Source organism: Entelurus aequoreus, linkage group LG14 (assembly GCF_033978785.1).
Source record: "Entelurus aequoreus isolate RoL-2023_Sb linkage group LG14, RoL_Eaeq_v1.1, whole genome shotgun sequence".
Taxonomy (NCBI): domain Eukaryota; kingdom Metazoa; phylum Chordata; class Actinopteri; order Syngnathiformes; family Syngnathidae; genus Entelurus; species Entelurus aequoreus.
Window position 1 is genome coordinate 3,013,798 of NC_084744.1, and position 14,976 is coordinate 3,028,773.

The window sequence follows — 14,976 nt, forward strand, 5'->3', positions numbered from 1 at the left end:
TTTCCCCACTCCTAAATATTCCAAAAATTAACTTTATTATAATTTTTTTTTTTTTTTTTTTTTTTTTTTTTTAATTTTTAATTTTAATTTTTTTTTTTAATTTTTTTTTAATTTTTTTTTTTTTTTTTTTTTAAATACACTGTAGCACTTTGAGGTTGTTTACTCAATGTAAAGTGTTTTTTTACAAATACAATCTATTATTATTATTATTATTATAAGAAAAGTGAAGAGTTTGGGGAACAACAGCAACTCAGCCACCAAGTGGTAGGCCAGGTAAACTGACAGAGAGGTCAGCATAGTGCAAAGACTTTCTGCACAGTCACTTGCTACTTCATGTGACCTTCCAATCAGCCCACGTACAGTACGCAGAGAGCTTCAAGGAATGGGTTTCCATGGCCGAGCGGCTGCGTCTAAGCCATACATCACCAAGTCCAACGCAAAGTGTGGGATGCAGTGGTGTAAAGGACATCGCCACTGGACTCTAGAGCAGTGGAGACACCTTCTCTGGACTGATGAGTCACACTTTTCCATCTGGCAACCTGATGGACCGGTCTGGGTTTGGAGGTTGCCAGGAGAACGCTACATTTCCGACTGCATTGTGCCGAGTGGGAAATTTGGTGGAGGAGGAATTATGGTGAGGGGTTGGTTTTTTAGGAGTTGGGCTTGGCCCCTTATTTCCAGTTCAAAACATTTTGGACAATTCCGTGTTCCCGACCTGGTGGGAACAGTTTGGAGCGGGCCCCTTCCTCTTCCAACATGAATGTGCACAAGTGCACAAAGCAAGGTCCATAAAGACATGGATGACAGTGTGGGTGAACTTGACTGGCCTGCACAGAGTCCTGACCTTAACCCGATAGAGCACCTTTGGAATGAATTAGAACGGAGACTGAGAGCCAGGCTTCTCAGTGTGTGACCTCACCAATGCACTTTTGGAAGAATGGTGGAATATTCCTATAAAGACACTCGGCAACCTTGTGGACAGCCTTCCCAGAAGAGAAACATTGTTGACTACTTTACCTGACATGTGAGCTACCTCTCTTTCTTTATTATGTCTATTTTCTGCTGGATCTACTCTCTATTCTATGCTGCAGCTGTTATATATACTGTACATCGGAGGTGTCCAAAGTGCGGCCCGGGGGCCATTTGCGGCCCACAGCCAATCGTTTACCGGCCCCCCCCCACACATTCTGCAAAAATTGCAAAATTGAAAAAAAACTTTTAAAATAGTGGAATGAGGAGGAAAAAGTTGCAATGTTGACACAAAAGCTGCCATGCAGGCTGTTTTTTTTTCTTCTTCTTTTGTCTTTCTTTATTTTTTATTTTTTTTGCCATTGCTCGAGGGAAGAAAAAAAAAGAAAAATACAAAAAAATCTATGTTACAATGAATTATTACTTAAAAAATGTCACTTTAAAAATATTGCATATATTGTGTGGTTGCCATATAAAAACACCAACGTTTTATTTGACAAAAGAGCATAAAACAAACAAAATAATAGTCCAAACGTAAAATGGACAGACATATCTGGGGCCGTACTTATCAAGCTTCTTAGAATGACTCCTAAGAAGTCTGCTAAGAGTTGACTTAAGAGTAAATAAATTCTTGGCTGAAAGCTGCACTTAAAAGTTAGTTATCAAGCGTCTTACTCACACTTTCAGCGAAGTGTAGGACTGAATCTTAAGTGTCACACTCAGAGCTGAATTACGACATTACTATGTGCCGTAAATGCAATTTTAGGTGACGTCATTTCTGTGTCCATAGAAATGACCAATCACGGAAGGGAATCCCTTGTCTAAGAATAAAGAAATATCTTGGAAATATTGAAGTGGACAATGGGAGTGTATATTTTGACAATAAACTACAAAATAATACAAAACAAACTAGTCCCCGCCGGCACTCTCTTCTATCGCCCACACACTCACTGACGTCACTCACCTCACATGCTGTCACCTATTAAAGGGCCACACACATACGCTACTCTCATAAATTTTCTTTCCAATTCATTAATTAGGCAACTAATTTGAAAGTGGTGTGGGTGGCTCTATATATACTAGCCCACTGCAGACACATGCAGAAATCAACAAGGAATCGAAAAGTATTAAATCTGTGACAAAAATAATATCCGCTCTGTCTAAACGATACCGTTTGATCAGCTGCTCGTCATCAAACAAATCCAGAACATCGTTCCGCTCCCTGAATGTTGGCGCACGTCTCTCTCGCCTCAGTGCCACCCCCTGCTGGCCACTTAGGACACCTCTGAAGGTCTCTTAAATATCGTGGAGAGTAGGAGTGATTCTTAGACTTAAGAACGTTGATAAAAAGCTTTTATTCTTAAGTTTGAGAGTAGGACTAAATTTCGCAAATTCTCAGGACTTAAGTGTAAAATGGCACTCTAAGAAGCTTGATAAGTACGGCCCCAGAAGTTCATCTCGTAATTTAAGTGTGAAAAGTAAAAAAAAACAACTAATAAAAATGTATCACTTTATGAGTGGGAGACCTTTTGGATCCCAAATATATTTAGTGGGATTTTATTGATCTTTTCACTGTGATTACTCAAAAATATGAAATAATTCAAATCAATGGTGTCCTGCATTATTGATCTTTTAGGACTCGAATTACTAAATACTGCATATTTCAGTTTTACTATAAAAAACAAAGTTGTTTTTGACAGAAAAGCCATAAAACCTGTTTTTTTTTTTACCTGATATCAACCTGAAGTTGATATCAGGTTGGTATCGTTTAGACAGAGCGGGTATTGTTTTTGTCACAGATTTAATACTTTTCGATTCCTTGTTGATTTCTGCATGTGTCTGCAGTGGGCTAGTATATATAGAGCCACCCACACCACTTTCAAATTAGTTGCCTAATTAATGAATTGGAAAGAAAATGTTATGAGAGTAGCGTGTGTGTGTGTGGCCCTTTAATAGGTGACAGCATGTGAGGTGAGTGACGTCAGTGAGTGTGTGGGCGAGAGAAGAGAGGGAGCGGTAGCGTGAGTGCCGGCGGGGACTAGTTTGTTTTGTGTTATTTTGTAGTTTATTGTCAAAATATACACTCCCATTGTCCACTTCAATATTTCCAAGATATTTCTTTATTCTTAGACAACGGATTCCCTTCCGTGATTGGTCATTTCTATGGACACAGAAATGACGTCACCTAAAATTGCGTTTACGGCACATAGTAATGTCGTAGTTCAGCTCTGAGTGTGACACTTAAGATTCAGTCCTACACTTCGCTGAAAGTGTGAGTAAGACGCTTGATAACTAACTTTTAAGTGCAGCTTTCAGCCAAGAATTTATTTACTCTTAAGTCAACTCTTAGCAGACTTCTTAGGAGTCATTCTAAGAAGCTTGATAAGTACGGCCCCTGATGAGTAGCCCGCTGGCCTGTTCTAAAAATAGCTCAAATAGCAGCACTTACCAGTGAGCTGCCTCTATTTTTAAAATTGTATTTATTTACTAACAAGCTGGTCTCGCTTTGCCCGACATTTTTAATTCTAAGAGAGACAAAACTCAAATAGAATTTAAAAATCCAAGAAAATATTTTAAAGACTTGGTCTTCACTTGTTTAAATTCATTAATTTTTTTACTTTGCTTCTTATAACTTTCAGAAAGACAATTTTAGAGAAAAAATACAACCTTAAAAATGATTTTAGGATTTTTAAACACATATACCTTTTTACCTTTTAAATTCCTTCCTCTACTTTCCTGACAATTTAAATCAATGTTCAAGTTTTTTTTTTTTTTAATTGTAAAGAATAATAAATACATTTTAATTTAATTCTTCATTTTAGCTTCTGTTTTTTCGACGAAGAATATTTGTGAAATATTTCTTCAAACTTATTATGATTAAAATTCAAAAAAAATATTCTGTCAAATCTAGAAAATCTGTAGAATCAAATTTAAATCTTATTTCAAAGTCTTTTGAATTTCTTTTAAAATTTTTGTTCTGGAAAATCTAGAAGAAATAATGATTTGTCTTTGTTAGAAATATAGCTTGGTCCAATGTGTTATATATTCTAACAAAGTGCAGATTGGATTTTAACCTATTTAAAACATGTCATCAAAATTCTAAAATTAATCTTAATCAGGAAAATTTACTAATGATGTTCCATAAATTCTTTTTTTAAGTTTTTCTCTTCTTTTTTTCGGTTGAATTTTGAATTTTAAAGAGTCGAAATTGAAGATAAACTATGTTTCAAAATTTAATCATCATTTTTTTCGTGTTTTCTCCTCTTTTAAACCGTTCAATTAAATGTAAATATCATTAATTATTAATAATAACGTCAAATGTAAATTGTGCAAATTGGCTATTTCTGGCAATTTATTGAAGTGTGTGTCAAACGGTTTTCCCGGTTGTTTGATAAGAAAAGAACCGAGTCCTCGGACTCGAATCCCTTTTTGAGAACCGATACCCGTTATCGAGACCACTATAGTAAAGAAAAAGAGTTGATTCTTTATTCGAATCCCGTCCCGACCAGAAATGCTCCGTGGGACATCACAAGAAATGACGTCACGTAGCTCAGTCATTAGGCGCAGATAGCGAAAGCAGGAAAACAATGGACGGGAAAAAGCGCTCCAAGGTGTAATAAAGTTCAAAACAAAAGCTGTAATCCATCAAATAACTTTACTGAGAGATTTGAGCAGGATACAAACACATGACCAACACTTTTACCACCAACCTGAAACATAGCAACCAGGCTAGCACCGCACCTCCTTTACGGCAGCTGTCGCAACCTTCTTAAAACAACCGCAGCACATACATATATATACAACACTGCAGCACATACATATATATACAACACTGCAGCACATACATATATATATATATACAACACTGCAGCACATACATATATATACAACACTGCAGCACATACATATATATACAACACTGCAGCACATACATATATATATACAACACTGCAGCACATACATATATATATACAACACTGCAGCACATACATATATATACAACATATCTCCCTTTTTGAACTTTTGTTTTTCTTTCCTTGTAAACGTTACAAAATCCCACTGTAGATGTGTTGTCTGTCTAATTATAAATAATGCAGACGAGGCGTGTTGGCTGAGTTCTTGACGTTTACTTTCACAGCGTGGCAACATGCAACACTTTTCGGGGCTACCGCGCATGCTCGTCACTCCCGTTGCATGCTGGGTAGTGTAGTTGTTATATTCTCTAGCTCATAACATTTTTCCCACTATAAAGAAATAATGTTAACTCAATAAAGTGTATTTCTTTTTTAGCTTTAACTTTTCATTTTTTAGCATTGTAACCACATTTGCAAATAACTTTTCTCTTCATAGAATTTTCTTTCAATAAAGAAATAAAGTGCAAAAATGTCAAAGCATCATAACAAACAGTTATGTTCCAATAGCAGCAGAAGTGCACTTTTTGGAGAGCTGTATTATTTTCAGTTTTGTTCCCAAGGGACTGATTTAATTTAACACTATATTATTATTTATACACCTATAGTGATCACAGAGACAGCTTGTTTTTGTGTTACTGTATATATTTGTTTCTCTGAAAAATCCCACTTAATATACTTTGGTAACAACAGTCAATATTTATTTATTTTATTTTATTTTTTTAGGTGGGTAACAGTCAATATTTATTTATTTATTAGATTTAATTTTTTTCTTATATAATAAAAGTGAGCTTTTGTTAAACCAAATATTGTGTGTTTTTTTTCCATATACAACAACCTATCTGGACTCCATAAGAGAATCGATAAGGAATCGGTTCGATAAGAGGATTCCATAATAGGCTCGAACTCGATAATTTCTTATCAAACATCATCCCTACTGGTAGCCCTTGGCATTAATCAGTACCCAAGAAGTAGCTCTTGCTTTCAAAAAGGTTGGTGACCCCTGATATAGAGATATACTGTAAAAAAATAAAAAAAATAATTTGACTTATTTTTTACATTTTAATGACTGAGACCCTTGACTGGTCCCCGGGAGCCCTAAAGGTTAAAAAAAAAAATCTATATATTTTGTTATGGTTTGAAAATGAAAAATATCAAAATGGCCCCCGTATGCTTACATTTTTCCGTGTGTGGCCCTCAGTGGAAAAAGTTTGGACACCCCTGGTGTACATGTTCATTGTATATATGATATACAAATATAATATAATATATCAGTATTAGGGATGTCCAATAATGGCTTTTTGCCAATATTCCGATATTGTCCAACTCTTTAATTACCGATACTGATATCAACCGATACCGATATCAACCGATATATACAGTTGTGGAATTAACACATTATTATGTCTAATTTGGACAACCAAGTATGGTGAAGATAAGGTACTTTTAAAAAAAATAAAAAAAAAATAAAATAAGATAAATAAATTAAAAACATTTTCTTGAATAAAGAAGAAAGTAAAACAATATAAAAACAGTTACATAGAAACTAGTAATTAATGAAAATGAGTGAAATGAACTGTTAAAGGTTAGTACTATTAGTGGAGCAGCAGCACGCACAATCATGTGTGCTTACGGACTGTATCCCTTGCAGACTGTATTGATATATATTGATATATAATGTAGGAAGCAGAATATTAATAACAGAAAGAAACAACCCTTTTGTGTGAATGAGGAGGGAGGTTTTTTGGGGTTGGTGCATTAATTGTAAGTGTATCTTGTGTTTTTTATGTTAATATTAAAGGCCTACTGAAATGATTTTTTTTTTATTTAAACAGGAATAGCAGATCCATTCTATGTGTCATACTTGATCATTTCGCGATATTGCCATATTTTTGCTGAAAGGATTTAGTAGAGAAAATCGACGATAAAGTTGGCAACTTTTGCTCGCTGATATAAAAAAGCCTTGCCTGTAGCGGAAGTAGCGTGACGTCACAGGAGCTAGTATTCCTCACAATTCCCCGTTGTTTACAATGGAGCGAGAGAGATTCCGACCGAGAAAGTGACGATTACCCCATTAATTTGAGCGAGGATGAAAGATTCGTGGATGAGGAACGTTACAGTGAAGGACTAGAGTGCAGTGCAGGACGCATCTTTTTTCGCTCTGACCGTAACTTAGGTACAAGCTGGCTCATTGGATTCCACACTCTCTCCTTTTTCTATTGTGGATCACGGATTTGTATTTTAAACCACCTGGGATACTATATCCTCTTGAAAATGAGAGTCGAGCACGCGAAATGGACATTCAGTGCCTTTTATCTCCACGACAATACATCGGCGAAATGCTTTAGCTACGAGCTAATGTGATAGCATCGTGCTTTAACTGCATATAGAAACAAAAAAATAAAGGATAGAAGGAAGGATAGATAGAAAATCAACAATACTATTAAACCGTGGACATGTAAATACACGGTTAATGCTTTCCAGCCTGGCGAAGGTTAACAATGCTGTGCTAACGACGCCATTGAAGCTAACTTAGCAACGGGACCTCACAGAGCTATGCTAAAAACATTAGCTCTCCACCTACGCCAGCCAGCCCTCATCTGCTCATCAACACCCGTGCTCACCTGCGTTCCAGCGATCGGCAGAAGGACGAAGGACTTCACCCGATGCGTTTGGCGGCCCGGAGACGTAGGAAGTCAAGGTGAGGTCGGCGGCTAGCGCTCCAACAAAGTCCTCCTGGTTGTGTTGCTGTAGTCCGCTGTTAATACACCGATCCCACCTACAACTGTCTTCTTTGCAGCCTTCATTGTTCATTAAACAAATTGCAAAAGATGTCCAGAATACTGTGGAATTATGAAATGAAAACAGAGCTTTTTGTATAGGATTCTACGGGGTACCATAACTTCCGTTACTCTGACTTCGTCACGCGCATACGTCATCATACCGCGACGTTTCAGCCGGATATTTCCCGGGAACTTAATAAGTTAACCCGGCCGTATTGGCATGTGTTGCAATGTTAATAATAATAATAATAATGGATTAGATTTATATAGCGCTTTTCTAGACACTCAAAGCGCTTCACAGAGAAGTGAGAACCCATCGTTCATTTTTACAACTCATTCATTCATCATTCATTCTCCGGTGTGAGCGGCACCGGGGGCAAGGGTGAAGTGTCCTGCCCAAGGACACAACGGCAGCGATTTTGGATGGTAAGAGGCGGGGAGCGAACCTGCAACCCTCAGGTTTCTGGCACGGCCGCTCTACCCACTACGCCATGCCGCCCCATTGATATATAAACTATCAGACTGCGTGGTCGCTAGTAGTGGCTTTCAGTAGGCCTTTAATTAAAAAAAAAACCCCAAAAAACGATACCGATAATAAAAAAAAACGATAGCGATAATTTCCGATATTACATTTTAACGCATTTATCGTCCGATAATATCGGCGGGCCGATATTATCGGACATCAGTATATATAATATGTAAATAGGACATATACTGTATGTTATATTTTATGTTGGTACTACGGTGCATTTTTAGTCTACTTTATACCTGCATGATCCTTTCCATCCTTACACTTTCCATCCTTTGTAACTGAGCTACTGTGTGGAACAAGTTCCCTTGTGGATCAATACAGTTTGACCAAGTCTTAAGTCTATTGATCACAGTTCCAATAGTGTCTTATCATGTCAATCAATGTTGACTTATATAGCCCTAAATCTCCACTGATTCCTGTTTCAGGAGAAAATGATTGTTTTTCATTGTGTTGGGCTGCTTGTGGCGCGACCCCGGGGCTCAGAGACGTGCAGGTAAAAAAAGGTCAACACTCCAGACGCTAAAACTCACAGAAACTAGCAACAAATCTTACGATTTTATTGCGGTATGTGTCCGAAAATATACATGTTGGCATAAAAGTGTGTCGGATGAAGTGTTACAATAAACAATTACGATAATTGAACAGAAACATGTTAAAACATTCTTGTCGTATTTTTCACTACAAAAGTAATCCTGGCCTCCGTGGCGACAAAACAAGTACGTTTCTGACAAGTAGCGTTATCACTGGAGGAGGAGGAATAGCTAAACATGCTTCACTACACAGCGTAGGAGGACACAATAGCTCACCGCCGTCACAATGTAAACAAATGCCATGGGTGGATCCACCGTAATGATACCAAGTACAAGTAGTCGATACTACTATGATTACATCAATATTTTTTATCGTCACAAAATGTTTTTTCTTTTAAATGCATATTATAAAGTCAGTAAATATGTCCTTGGACACATGAGGACTTTGAATGTGACCAATGTATGATCCTGTAACTACTTGGTATCGCATCCATACCTAAACGTGTGGTATCATCCAAAACTAATGTCAAGTATCAAAGAAGAGAAGAATAAGTGATTATTACATTTGAACAGAAGTGTAGATAGAACATGTCAAAACAGGAAATAAGCAGATATTAACAGTACATGAACAAGTGGATTAATATTCAATTTTTTACAGTTTGTCCCTCATAATGTGTACAAAATAATAGGTGTATAAATGACACAATATGTTACTGCATACGTCAGCAGACTAATTAGGAGTCTTTGTTTGTTTACTTACTACTAAAAGACAAGTTGTGTGACGATCTGTCACTTCATTTGTTTGTTTTCCTTGTTTTTGTATTTACTTCCTATCAGTGCTCTTATTTTGTTTTCCACTTCCTACTTCAGGGGTGTCCAAAGTTTTTCCACTGAGGGCCGCACACTGAAAAATCAAAGCAAGCAGGGGCCATTTTCATATTTTTTATTTCAAAAACCAATACAATATATGTATAAAAAATATACATTTAGGCCTCCACTCAGGCTTGATCCCGGGGGCCCCAAAGGGTTTTGGTCAAAAAAAATATAAAAAATGTGTCATTATTCAGTGTTATTATTTTTATTCTTATTCAAGTTTAAATCTCTAGATCATGGGTGTCAAACTCTGGCCCGCGGGCCAAATATGGCCCGCCGAGTAATTTCACTTGGCCCTATCAATCAATCAGCTGGCCCGCCGATTATATATAGTAAGGGTGTATTTTGTAGCATCCCGGAAGAGTTAGTGCTGCAAAGGATTCTGGGTATTTGTTGTGTTGTGTTTATGTTGTGTTACGGTGCGGATGTTCTCCCGAAATGTGTTTGTCATTCTTGTTTGGTGTGGGTTCACAGTGTGGCGTATATTTGTAACAGTGTTAAAGTTTTTTATACTGGCACCGTCAGTGTAACGTGTATCGCTGTTGATGCAGTAGGCCTTGCATTCAGGTGTGCGTGCGTGCAGAAGCCGCACATATCTTGTGACTGGGCCGGCACGTTGTTAGAATGGATGAAAAGCGGACGTGACGACAGCTCGTAGAGGACGTTAAAGGCAGTGCCTTTAAGGCACGCCCCCAAGACTGTGGACTACGAGATATAATGACTGATGAGCACCTTGGTTGGATAATGAAGGTTGCCTCAGCTCAAAGCCTGAGCCCCGACATTAATGAACTAGCAACCAAGAAAAGATGGCAGGTATCTGGCTTGGGCACATCAGATTAGATCAGTGTGTTGCAAACTGAGCAGTTTAAAGTCCTACATGGTTGTTTTATTCATTGTTATTTTATTTTCACATTTATTAGCCTGTGGAAAAAGTTAACGTTGATATTTACCTCAGAAGGCTGCAAATAGAAAAGAGGCATTCAGTTTTTATTTAAATTGTATTTGATATGCCATTGATATTTTTAATTATTGTTATTATTAGAAACTCAATTTTGCATGTCACTATAAAGTTTTATAAGCCTTGCTTGTTCAATATTCAATGCAAAACTTGTTTGGGTCCCTATTAAAAGGTTCATTTGTTCAACATTGGCCCGCGGCTTTGTTCACTTTTATATTTTGGCCCACTCTGTATTTGAGTTTGACACCCCTGCTCTACATCAACATTAGGTCTATCTGTCAATATAATGTTTTTAAAGATTAAAGTTGTACGCTCTTTTTGTCAAAGAAAACCCATTTTTTAACGGAAAAAATACAAAATATGCAATATTTTCACCCAATAAAATTTTTAAGTGGAATATTTGAGATTATATAATAATTGGAGTCTTAAAAAGGTCAATAACTCATAACACCGTTGATTTTAATTCATTATTATTTTTTAAGCAATGACACTCAAAAGCAAATCACACTCAAATTATTGGGGATCCAAAAGGGTCCTACTCATTAAAGTGTTAAAAAATAAATTATATATTTTTTTTACTGTTTACTTTGAACACAATAATCTCAAGATCAACTTCAGGGGCCGTACTTATCAAGCTTCTTAGAATGACTCCTAAGAAGTCTGCTAAGAGTTGCCTTAAGAGTAAATAAATTCTTGGCTGAAAGCTGCACTTAAAAGTTAGTTATCAAGCGTCTTACTCACACTTTCAGCGAAGTGTAGGACTGAATCTTAAGTGTCACACTCAGAGCTGAATTACGACATTACTATGTGCCGTAAACGCAATTTTAGGTGACGTCATTTCTGTGTCCATAGAAATGACCAATCACGGAAGGGAATCCCTTGTCTAAGAATAAAGAAATATCTTGGAAATATTTAAGTGGACAATGGGAGTGTATATTTTGACAATAAACTACAAAATAATACAAAACAAACTAGTCCCCGCCGGCACTCACGCTACCGCTCCCTCTCTTCTCTCGCCCACACACTCACTGACGTCACTCACCTCACATGCTGTCACCTATTAAAGGGCCACACACACACACGCTACTGTCATAACATTTTCTTTCCAATTCATTAATTAGGCAACTAATTTGAAAGTGGTGTGGGTGGCTCTATATATACTAGCCCACTGCAGACACATGCAGAAATCAACAAGGAATCGAAAAGTATTAAATCTGTGACAAAAATAATACCCGCTCTGTCTAAACGATACCGTTTGATCAGCTGCTCGTCATCAAACAAATCCAGAACATCGTTCCGCTCCCTGAACGTTGGCGCACGTCTCTCTCGCCTCAGTGCCACCCCCTGCTGGCAACTCCTAACCACTTAAGACACCTCTGAAGGTCTCTTAAATATCGTGGAGAGTAGGAGTGATTCTTAGACTTAAGAACTTTGATAAAAAGCTTTTATTCTTAAGTTTGAGAGTAGGACTAAATTTCGCAAATTCTCAGGACTTAAGTGTAAAATGGCACTCTAAGAAGCTTGATAAGTACGGCCCCAGATCTATCCGTCAATTATAAGTTTTATTGTTGTTTATGTTTTTTGTTTGTTCGTTTGAGGCCCTTCTTTAAAAAGAATTGCTCAGTTTTTTATATGGCAAACACAAAATATGCAACATTTTCCCCCAAAAGTACCTCAAAGTGGATTATCTGATGTGACGTAATTGGAGCCTTGAATGGGTCAATAATTCATAATGACATTTATTTTGATTCATTATTATTTTTTAAAGAAAGAAACAGCCTGCATGGCAGCTTTGTGTTATTAGAGTAAACATTGCGACATTTTCTTGTTACATTTCACCTGTTTGCTCTTTTATACCACTTTTTATGTTTTTTATTTTTTATAATTACATTTTTTGTGGTCCCCTTTATTTAGTAAAGTATCGAAATATATTTTGGTACCGGTACCAAAATATTAGCACGGAGACGACCCTAGTTGGCATAAAAGTGTGTAAAATGAAGTGTCAGGAATGTTACAATCAACACAATTATGGTCATTGAACACAAACATGTTAAAACATATTTTTCACTACAAAAAAGTATTTTTAAGGGCAAATATTAAAAAAGAGTAACTAGGAGTGGATGTATTTTAAGTGACCATGTAAACATCCGACACTTTAGCGCAGGGGTGTCCAAACTTTTTCCACTGAGGGCCGCACACGGAAAAATTAAAGCATGTGGGGGCCATTTTGATATTTGTCATTTTCAAACCACAACAAAATATTTGGATTTTTTTTTTTTAATTTTACCTTTAGGGGTCCCGGGGACCATGAATGGTCTCAGTCATTAAAATGTTAAAAATAAGTCAAATTTGTATTATTATTTTTTATTTAACGCTTACAGTAAATCTCTATATTACTTAAAAAAAAAAAAGGTTTTATGGCTTTTCTGTCAAAAACAACTGTGTTTTTTATAGTAAAACTGAAATGTGCAGTATTTAGTAATTAGAGTCCTAAAAGATCAATAATGCAGGACACCATTGATTTGAATTATTTAATATTTTTGAGTCATCACAGTGAAAAGATAAAAAAATGACCACTAAATATATTTGGGATCCAAAAGGTGCCCCACTCGTGAAGTGATACATTTGTATTATTATTTATTTTTTTAAACTTTCAACACTTAAGTTACGAGATCAACTTCAGATATATCTGTCCATTTTACGTTTGAACTATTATTTTGTTTGTTTTGCTCTGTTGTCAAAGAAAACGTTGATGTTTTTAAAAGGCAACTACACAAGATATGCAACATTTACCACATAAAACATTTTAAAGTGAACTATTTAAAGTAATTGGAGCCCTGAAAATAATTATAACATGGATTTTTTGTCATTATTATTTTTTTGAGCAATGGCAAAAAAAAAATAAAATAAAGAAAGACAAAAGAAAAAAAAACAGCCTGCATGGCAGCTTTTGTGTCAACATTGCAACTTTTTCTCGTTAGATTTCACCTCATTCCACTTTTTTTAAAGTTATTTTTTATTTTTTGCAATAGCATTTCCAGAATGTGTAGCAGGCCGGTAAACAATTAGCTGCGGGCCGCCAATGGCCCCCGGGCCGCACTTTGGACACCCGTGCTTTGGTGCCTCTCAACTTTGACCTTATGAGAAGCAGCGTCCTCCACAGTGGACATTCTTGACTGCACAATGTTGCTCCTCAGAAAAGGAAACTAACAATGTGACTTTTAATCATGGATATAAACTGATGTTTACCTTTAAACATCTTTTCAGTGTGACGGGTTTATGAGGTGGCGACTTGTCCAGCTGGGATAGGCTCCACCCCCTGGGATAGGCTCCATGTCGCCTTGGAAACAAGAGTGGTGCGAATCGACTTTCTTACCTCCGCCAAAGAGGTCATGTTTCGTCCTGAGCTTGTTTAGCAACACAACCCGACCAGTTATGGACACATTTCATGTCCAAATAACAATCCATGTTTTAATTTCAAGTTGTATTTATTTTATTTTATAATCCTTTATTTATAATCTACAACATTTAAAAACAATTTCATGTCCAAATAACAATTCATGTTGTCTACCACAAGGTTTTTTTTAAATTTTATTTAATTTAATTTTTGTATTTTATTTTATAAACCTTTATTTAACATCTTCAACATTTACAAACAATTTCATGTCCAAATAACAATTCATGTTGTCTACCACGATTTTTATTTTATTTTATTTTATTTTATTTTATTTTATTTTATTTTATTTTATTTTATTTTATTTTATTTTATTTTTGTATTTTATTTTATAAACCTTTATTTAACATCTACAACATTTACAAACAATTTCATGTCCAAATAACAATTCATGTTGTCTACCACAATTTTTTTTTTCATAAACCTTTATTTATAATTTGCAACATTTACAAACAAGTTCATGTCCAAATAACAATTCATGTTGTCTACAAAGAGTTTTTTTCATCTATTTATATTTTTATTTTATTTTATAACAATTCATGTTGTCTACGACAAGTTTTTTTTATTTATTTTTATTTTATTTTATAAATCTTTATTTGTAATCTAAAACATTTACAAACAATTTCATGTCCGAATAACAATTCATGTTGTCTACCACAAGTTTTTTTTTATTTATTTTATTTTATAAACCTTTATTTATAATCTAAAACATTTACAAACAATTTCATGTCCAAATAACAATTCATGTTTTCTATGACAAGTTTTTTTAATTTTTTTTTATAAACCTTTATTTATAATCTGCAACATTTACAAACAATTTCATAGATAGATTGTACTTTATTGATTCCTTCAGGAGAGTTCCCTCAGGAAAATTAAAATGTCCAAATAACAATTCATGTTGTCTACGAAAAGTTTTTATTTTATTTATTTTTTATTTTATTTTATTTATAAACCTTTATTTATAAT